The 9,191-nt window shown below is 46.6% G+C and overlaps 1 protein-coding gene across 1 annotated transcript in view; it reads right to left on the minus strand.

Annotated features, from left to right (window-relative positions):
• bean1 (brain expressed, associated with NEDD4, 1) overlaps window positions 1-1,400 on the minus strand; it is a 17,375-nt gene extending 15,975 nt beyond the window's left edge. Inside the window, exon 1 of the mRNA XM_029175571.3 lies at window positions 753-1,400. The gene's annotated coding sequence lies outside the window, so the exon portion shown is untranslated. The remainder of the gene's footprint in view (window positions 1-752) is intronic.
• Window positions 1,401-9,191: the final 7,791 nt, after the last annotated feature.

The following is a 9,191-nucleotide window of genomic DNA, read 5'->3' on the forward strand; positions in this document are numbered from 1 at the left end:
GTCAGTGCACACAGAGACTCAGATAAGCTGTAGGGCTGCTGTCCTCACTGCGACGTTACACTCACAGCACAGTAACAGCGTAAAAGCAGCGCACCTGCTCTCATTCTTATTCTCACATGGCCGTGTCTCTTATTTGATTTAGAATCCTGCGTTACTGACTGTACTTCACTGCTGGAACCAGAGTTCCAGTGAGTGGGAGGAAAACCAGGCGAGCGAGAAGCCAATCAAAAACCACAACCACGCTTCTGCAGTCTCCACTACTACGTGGGTTCCAGTTTGAAGCTCACTGGGAAACTGGTTTCATCATTGCCTCAATGCAAAGCGAAACTCTTTAATGGGGAATACTTGGTTTAACAGTATTTACACTTATTTACTGCTAAACGTCCTGCATCCAAAATGTTTATTTCAACTGTACTTGTACTTTTGTACATGTTTCACTTCATGCTGAAACCTATGAATCAGGAGCAGCTACAAATAGAAATGTTCAGATACAGATGTGCTAAACTCCAAGTCAACAATAATTACCTCGTATTAAAACCGCCTTTGTTGTATATTATTGCATAACACAGTACACGTCCTATTGTTTTTATAGGAGTAAAAGTACTATAAGCACACATTAATGCGCCAAAGGGAAGCGGAAACATTCATTCTATTAGAATGTTAGAATATTAGAAACTGCGCGTCTGAGCCTGAAGGCAGTTTATCTACGTCTCCTACTGGGACGGAGAGACGGACGCGGACGAGGCGCTTACCTGCACAGAGATGCGTCCACAACTTGGTTCCATCGGCTCCTCGGCGTCGATTCGCATCACTGACAGCAGCAGCAACAACCCCCGGCCTCTCTCTCCCCCCTCCCTCCCCCTCTCTCTCCCCCTGGGACTTGGCCCACCTCCTCAGAATAGCGCTTCGTTAAACTCTCGGTGATATCCGAGGTTTACCAGCACGACGACCAACGGCGGTGCGAGCGTCCGAGCGGAGGCGTCCTCATGACCGACACGTCCCCACCAGCAGCAGCATCATCATCGTCATCGTCATCTTCATCGTTGTCAGTGCCACCGTCCTCCAACCCGCGGCGCTCCGTTTCATTCTTCCCCTCCGCTCATTCCTGCGGACACGCCGTCATCGTCATCGCCTGTTTCCTTTGATTGTGTCTCCGCGTTGTTCTGGTCCGACTTTGCCCTGCTGCTGCTGCGGCTCCGCGCGTCTGTCCCGCGGCTCGGTTCTGCAGCCCACTAAGTGTGTCATGCCTGCGTGGGGAAGAGGAGCGCAGCATCCAGGAACTCCCTCAATGCAGCAGCTGCAGTGATGCTGCGAAGACGCGCCGTTTGCGCCGCAGCGCTCACTTCCACAGAGAGAGTGGATGTTTAATGTGGGAAACTCTGCAACATATGATCATACATCAATATGATGAGTGAGTGTGTTTGCAGAATGTACAGATGGGGGCAGTGTGTCCCTGCAAACACACCGTATCCACGGGTGAAACTCACACAAACGGTGCATGTTAGTTTGTCTTAGTTTGTCTGTTTGTTAGTTTTATAAGATTTTTTTATTGTTTAAATGATCGTGAGCATGTTTTTCTTAGGTTCTGCTGTTTTAGTGCTTTTTAAATTAAATATTTTACTCTCAGTTCTATTTGTCTGTTTCTGCTTTGACTTCAATGTGGAATTCGCATCATTGCTTTAATGTATAACTGAGTAAAATGTAAAATGAAACCAACATTTTGAATGGAAGGTGACCGTTAAAGCATCGCCGGGTGAAACCAGTGTACTTGCGCGTGTGAACCACAGTGTGGCAGCAGAGAGGCCGGTAGGATTTGTTTCGGCGTTTATTTAGCTAAATGACCGATTTAAGTGGGCTCGGAAAGAATGGAAAAAAAAGCAAAATTCAGAAGGGAACGACAGAAGAAACGAAAAGAAAGAAAAGATGGGGGGAGATGGGAAAGCAAGAAAAAGAAATGAGTTGGTAGGAGAGAAGCAGAGCGAGAAGACGAAAGACATAGTTTTCGCAGCTTTTTTCGCAAAGAAGAGAAGAGAAAGAGAGCCGCACAAACGCGCAGCACGCACACCAGCAATCACACGCCCAGCACACACGCAACCCAATAAAGAAAAAAGGAGAATACACAGAAAAGCAAAGACACAAGAGATCCCACACTCAACAGGGCCCCTGCAAACGGTCCACTTCACACATCCTACACGAGAAGTTTCCACAATCGGGGCTGAGCGCGGGTCGACACCCCTCACCCCACACAACGAAACGCTGCTCGAACACAAGGCCGAGCGGGATACCGCTGCGTCCCGCCATCGTCTATCCCCACCCTAATTTTCGCCGCCGACGTCCTCAACCCTCCCCCCAATTCTCTCAGACATCAATTTTCACCCGATCTGACAACGGGCGGGGAACCCTAGACCGGCTAGCACCTCTCCGTTTTATACTGTCGTTGATGGTGCGGCCCCGGGAATCACGGACAAAAAAAAGCGGTACTTTGGGCCACTAGTCACTGGCGGGCCTCCCCAGGAACAGACAAGAAGGAACGACTGCAAGAGAGAGACCCTCAGTCTGGGCCCTCCGGGAGCAGCGGCGCGAAGAAGACGTCGTATGTGGGTGCCCGCTCTTCTAGGAAGAAAGCAGAGAGAAGAAAAAGGACAAAAATAGATGTAGGGGGGCTGGCAAGAAGAGTAGCGCAACACACAGAAAAGAAAAAGATGGGGCCAAGCAGAGAGCCCGCCGCCGCAACGCACGCACGCAACGCCACACGCCCGCACACGCAAGACGACTCACCATAACAAAAGAAGAGAAGAAGAAAGAGAAAGAAACGAAAGAAGAAATAGTGGAGAGAAGAGAGAGAGAGAGAGGAGAGAACGAAGAACAATCGTGTTTTTTTTTTTTTTTTCAACCGCACCCCCACAATAGTTTTGTTTTGCGCCAGCAGAACACCTGGAAAAAGAAATTCAGACAGAACCACACCCGAGGATAAGCACAGAGTGGGGGCGCTTCTGGCTATGTAAGAGAAGTCACACAGGTAGAGTCCAAAGAAGACATAAAAAAGAAATGAAAACAATAAAAGAAAAAGTGACCCGACCAGAAGAAAAGACAGCGAACAGAAAGAAGAAAATACCCGTGTAAGAAAAAAATGAAAAAAGCAAAGAAGGGCGAGAAGAGGAGGTGGGGCGGTGGGGACCAAAAAAAGACCCCAGAACAACAACAAAAGAAAAGAAAAAGAATAACAAAAAGTGGGGGGGGGGGGAGAAGAGGTCCGACGAGAGAGGAAAGAGTAGGAGGCTGGGCGCCTGGAAAGCAGAAGCGGGACGAGAAAAGGCCGCACCACCCAATGCACAAAGCCGCACGCACGCAACAATCGTTTATTTTAGCTTTTGAGTTGGGGGTGTGTAGTGGTCCGGGAGAAGCTTTCGCAAGTGAAAGCAGAAAAAAGAAAAAAGAACCGCCACGCGCAATCGTTTTTACAACAAAACGCAATCGCCCCAATCGCGCACACAGCAACACGCACACCAATAGTTTTTGGGAGGGGTGCGGGGCGCTCGGCACTGACTAACCTATTTCTACACGGACAAGTGCCACAGAGAAACAAGGCGTCCCAACACGACGACCTGACAGCAACCGAGCCTATGAATCTAGAATTGACATACGCTAAACAGTAGGGGGGTGCGGAGCTGATAATTGCCAGATCAACAAAAAACAAAGAAAAGAAACAAAATAAGGTAGAATAATAAAAGGATAAGTAAACCAGAAAGAAACTAGAAGAAAGAATAAGTCATTCGAAAGAAAATAGAAAAACAACTCACAAGACTTGGTCGTGGCCCTGGACCTTCGGAAGACAGAAGAGAAGAGAAACAAAGAAAGAAAGAGCCAGAGACAGGAGATCAGAAGAAATAATAAAAGGAAAGTAAGAGTGGAGAAGAAAAAAAAGAACAGACAGGAAAAACAAAAAAAAAAAAGAAAAAAAGAAACAAAATTGTTTTGGCAGCAGAGCAGCTCGCATACGCCCGCAACACAACGCACACAAGCACACAAATAGTTTTTTTTTTTAAAAGACAAACGCAAAAAGAACCAACAAGAAACGGCACAAAAAAGCAAAACTAACCGACACAAAGAACAGAAAAATAGAAAGAAACCTCAAAGGAAAGCTAAACACTCAGTATTACATGATATCGAACGACCGAAGAATATACGAACATACCCCAGTACAGACCACGTAAGCAACAACAGAAGCTTCATGAGGAACGCAGTAAGAAACCATCCATAGCATAGCCAGATAAGATGGACCAAAGAACGAAGTAACGCAAGGACTGAGACTAACCTGGTGGAAGACGACAAGAAGAAGACACATACAGAAAAGAGGCGGCTGTGGTGGCCGGACGGAGGGCAGACAGAGGAGAAGAGGGGGGGGGCGGACTAGGACGCGGGAGAAACGGGGCGGGGGGCTGGTGGGAGAAGGTCGTTTGCAAGGATGAGGCTCTGGACTGGTGTGGGAGGTTCGGTTAGAATAAAAGAAACAGTACAAAATGGGTAGTGGGGAAAGAAACAAAACAGAAAAGTGGACGAGAGCGAGAGAGAGAAAGAAGAAAAACAAGGGGGTGGGGTTTGGGCTGGTAGGTGTTGGTTTTTTTAGAAGATTTTCTTTTTTTCCGAAAGAACAAGCACGCGCACAAACACGCACACGCACGCACCGCAATCGTTTTAAATGCAAAGAGAGCCGCCCACCAGAGAAAGCAAAGAAAGAAAAGAGAACAGAGTCTGAGAGAAGAGTGGGGCGGGAAAAAGAACGAAAGAAAGAAAAGAATAAAAAAAGAAAAAACCGAATACAAAAGAAAAAGAAAATAGCAAAGAGGTTTGTGGGTGTTTAGCGTTTAGGTTACAGCAATGTTCGGCTGCTTTTCATTAAATGAACATCTGTGGACATAAAATGACCAGAATAAGGAATTAACATGTTCTGGGCTCAAGAACCTACAGCCACAAAAAACGGAGCACCGTCATGAAAGAAATGAGTTTGCGTTGAGGGAATGATCATGTTTTCATCCCGTGGCTGTGGCTCAGTCGTCCCTTTACTGGGACTGGATGCAGCTCCACAAAGGTGTCGCTTTGTGAGAATGAGAGGACGAGAAATGGGACGTTGTCCCCTTCAAATTGTGGTTGTTGAGTGTTCACATGTTGGTGTGTGTGTGTGTGTGTGTGTGTGTGTGTGTGTGTGTGTGTGTGTGTGTGTGTGTGTGTGTGTGTGTGTGTGTGTGTGTGTGTGTGTGTGTGTGTGTGTGTGTGTTGTGTGCGTGTGTGACAGACTGTGTTTGTGAGTCTATCTAAAGATGTGAGCAAAGCGACAAGATGACAGCTTTTAGAAACAAGAAACAACAACAATCAGTTTGTCTCTGACAGTTGAAGACGTTCCTTGTGATGAGACGAACAGAGAGGCTGTTTGATTTATCTGACTTTACATTACATTCTTTAACCCGCTGAAAATTGTTTCCACAGATCCTTGTAATTATGGAAATATGTCATGCGGTAAAATAAATCCAGATTTACTGAAAGGTCTGATGTCTTGGGTCGTCTCTCACTCGCTTTACATGACATTTCCTCTAAATAGCTTCAAATGGAGCATTTTTCAGCATGTAGCAGAAATTATAGATCCGCTTTTACGGCTGCAGACTCACATCACATCACGGAAAAAACTCATGATGACTCCAGCGTTTTCCTGCGTCTGCCGCCACTGTTTCAGATGTGAGGAACGCTCTTTTTCATACTGCCGATTCTGAAGGATTCACAGAGTTTGTGCGTTGCTTTGGTTCATAAACTGCATCTGTAACAAGCTGCCAAATGGTCTGAGGGGTTGAAATAATAAAGTGCAGGAATCGATTATTTTCTGTCAATGTGCAGGAAAACATCTGTTTTACTGTCAACACACAGACTATGGACTTATGACATATAATAAATAACTGATGGTGTGTATGACTTCATTTGTGGGTTGACGTGCTACGCACACACACACACACGCACACACACACACACACACACACACACACACACACACACACACACACACACACACACACACACACACACACACACACGACCAACTTGGGGAATGACACAGCCAGCGATAAATTACCTGCTGCTCATTGCATCATGCAAAGCAGTGTGTTGCCTCCCGTTCTTGTGTTGCCTCTCCCATTGTTGTGTTGCCTCTCCCATTGTTGTGTTGCCCCTCTCATTTTTGTGTTGCCTCTCGTTGTTGTGTTGCCTCTCGTTGTTGTGTTGCCTCTCCCATTGTTGTGTTGCCTCTCTTATTGCTGTTGTGTTGCATCTCTCATTGTTGTGTTTCCTCCCATTGTTGTGTTGCATCTCTCATTGTTGTGTTGCCTCCCATTGTTGTGTTGCATCTCTCATTGTTGTGTTGCCTCCCATTGTTGTGTTGCCTCTCTCATTGTTGTGTTGCCTCTCTTATTGCTGTTGTGTTGCATCTCTCATTGTTTTGTTGCCTCCCATTGTTGTGTTGCATCTCTCATTGTTGTGTTGCCTCCCATTGTTGTGTTGCATCTCTCATTGTTGTGTTGCCTCCCATTGTTGTGTTGCCTCTCTCATTGTTGTGTTGCCTCCCGTTGTTGTGTTGCCTCCCATTGTTGTGTTGCCTCCCGTTGTTGTGTTGCCTCTCTCATTGCTGTTGTGTTGCATCTCTCATTGTTGTGTTTCCTCCCATTGTTGTGTTGCATCTCTCATTGTTGTGTTGCCTCCCATTGTTGTGTTGCATCTCTCATTGTTGTGTTGCCTCCCATTGTTGTGTTGCCTCTCTCATTGTTGTGTTGCCTCTCTTATTGCTGTTGTGTTGCATCTCTCATTGTTTTGTTGCCTCCCATTGTTGTGTTGCATCTTTCATTGTTGTGTTGCCTCCCATTGTTGTGTTGCCTCTCTCATTGTTGTGTTGCCTCCCGTTGTTGTGTTGCCTCCCATTGTTGTGTTGCCTCCCTTGTGTTGTGTTGCCTCTCTCATTGTTGTGTTGTGTTGCCTCCCATTGTTGTGTTGCATATTCTCATTGTGTGTTGCTCCCATTGTTGTGTTGCCTCTCTCATTTTTTGTTGCCTCTCTTATTGCTGTTGTGTTGCTTCTCATTGTTTTGTTGCCCCCATGTTGTTTGCATCTTATTGTTTTGTTGCCTCCCTGTTGTGTTGCTCTTCATTGTTGTGTTGCATCCCATTTTTTTGCTCTCTCTTTTTTGCACTTTTTGTTCCTCCCATTGTTGTGTTGCCTCTCTCATTGTTGTGTTGTGTTGCCTCTCGCATTGTTGTGTTGCCTCCCCTTGCTGCTTTTGTCATGCTAACGGAGCCAAACATGTAACGGCGCTGCGTGTTCTCTAACTGGATTACATGCTGTGCTCATGTAAACAGCTCTCCAAATCAACTCATTTCGCGTGTAAACACAAACTGGAGCCCCCTTCAAAATGCAGACATTCTTTGATCAGGCTTCAAAGGATTATCCATTCACAGACGCCATGAAATCATATTCAAGGATGTGCAGTTTGACCGTAACGCAGTGTTTAGCAGCTGCCGCCAGCTGCTCGGCCGCTGCAACTGGACCAAAGTTAAGCTGAGGTTGAAGAAGTGAGGATGGGGGGATTCCGCGCACGAGCAGAGGGGTAGTCCATCCCCCTCGCCCTAGACTAACACTAACTAGAATAACCCCCCTCCCCCCTCGAAAAGATCATACCCGAGGAAAAAAAGAGAGAAGAAGAAGAGAGAAAAAAGAGAGGGCAAAACGGAACCCGCATTCAGGAACTGCTACACGTCTCGAGGACCCAGGAGAAAAGAGCAGAAAAGAAAGAAGGAAAAGAGCCTCCCTCCTCCCTCCTCTCTCCCCCCTCCTCTCTCCTCCCTCCTCCCTCCTCTCTCCTCCCTTCTCTCTCCCCCCTCCTCCTTCTCTCTCCCCCCTCCTCCCTCCTCTCTCAGCCTCCCCGCTCCTCCCTCCTCCCTGGCCCTCCTCCCTCCCCCCCTTCCTCCTCCCTCACCGTCCTCCGTCTCACTTTCCCCAAACTTTCTCTCTTCCCGCAGACATCCGTCACAGCTCCCAGCGTTCCCACTCGCCTGAATAACTGATGACGGAGTGAATTTAGGGACGTGCAGCTCGAAAGCCTCAGCGAGAGCTTTTAGAAGCCTCTTCTGGTCCTGATTAGCTTGTATTAGACACAAAGTATCAAAGGTTTGATTCTGAGTCAGAAATGCTAGAAATCTAGATTCATGGTTTAGACATTTATCACCATTCACAGGTCACATTAAAAGAGTCTAGTGTGAATCTGTCCAGTTGATCCACAGACACTGGTCTCATGAGCACTGAGGGTTACTTCATTTATTGTATTTATATATTAGTTGATGTTGGGTTGTTTGTCTTTGAGGATTCTCCGTTATCAGTTTTAATGAACAGCGTTCCTGTCGTCGCTGTGGTTCCGTCGTTTTCCTGCAGTGTCTTTGTTTGTGTGTGTCTGTTTGCTGCTGCTGAGCAGTGAATGTGATTTCTAGTCTTTTCTCAGACTGCAGTGACTCCAAGTTCCTGGTTTAGTTTGAACACGTCATTAGTTCCATCAGTCTTTTCTCAGAACTTGTTATTACTGTAACTAGTTTTCTGAACTTGTTTGTCAGAGATTTTGTAGCATTTAGGAGCCAAGCTGTGTTCATTGGTTTGTTGTGTTGATTATGTGTGCGTTTGAGAGGACTGATTAGGACCTGCTGAACGTGAGTGACCTCACACACACACCCATTGACATAATGCCTCCCTAGCGCCTCACCCTCACCATCACAAATAAAGGCAGACGTCTAATCTTTGCTCTAATCTGAACCAAAACTCAATTCTAACCTCAGCCCTAAAATCACATCTTGACCCTCAAAAAAGCCTTCGGACCTGCCAAGTGTCCCCACGTTGTCGCAGTGTCCTCACCTTGATAGAAAAAACATGGTTTATGGTCCCCACGTCGAAGGAAAAACGTGTCCACACACACACACACACACACACACACACACACACACACACACACACACACACACACACACACACACACACACACACACACACACACACACACACACACACACACACGGTGTGTAGACATCTGGTCCCATTCTAAAGGCTAATCTGTGTGTGCATCGGTGAGCGAACACGTTTCCTCTTTTGTTTTGGTCTTAACAGCTGCATTTGGG

This window comes from Betta splendens, chromosome 15 (genome assembly GCF_900634795.4).
Source record: "Betta splendens chromosome 15, fBetSpl5.4, whole genome shotgun sequence".
Taxonomy (NCBI): domain Eukaryota; kingdom Metazoa; phylum Chordata; class Actinopteri; order Anabantiformes; family Osphronemidae; genus Betta; species Betta splendens.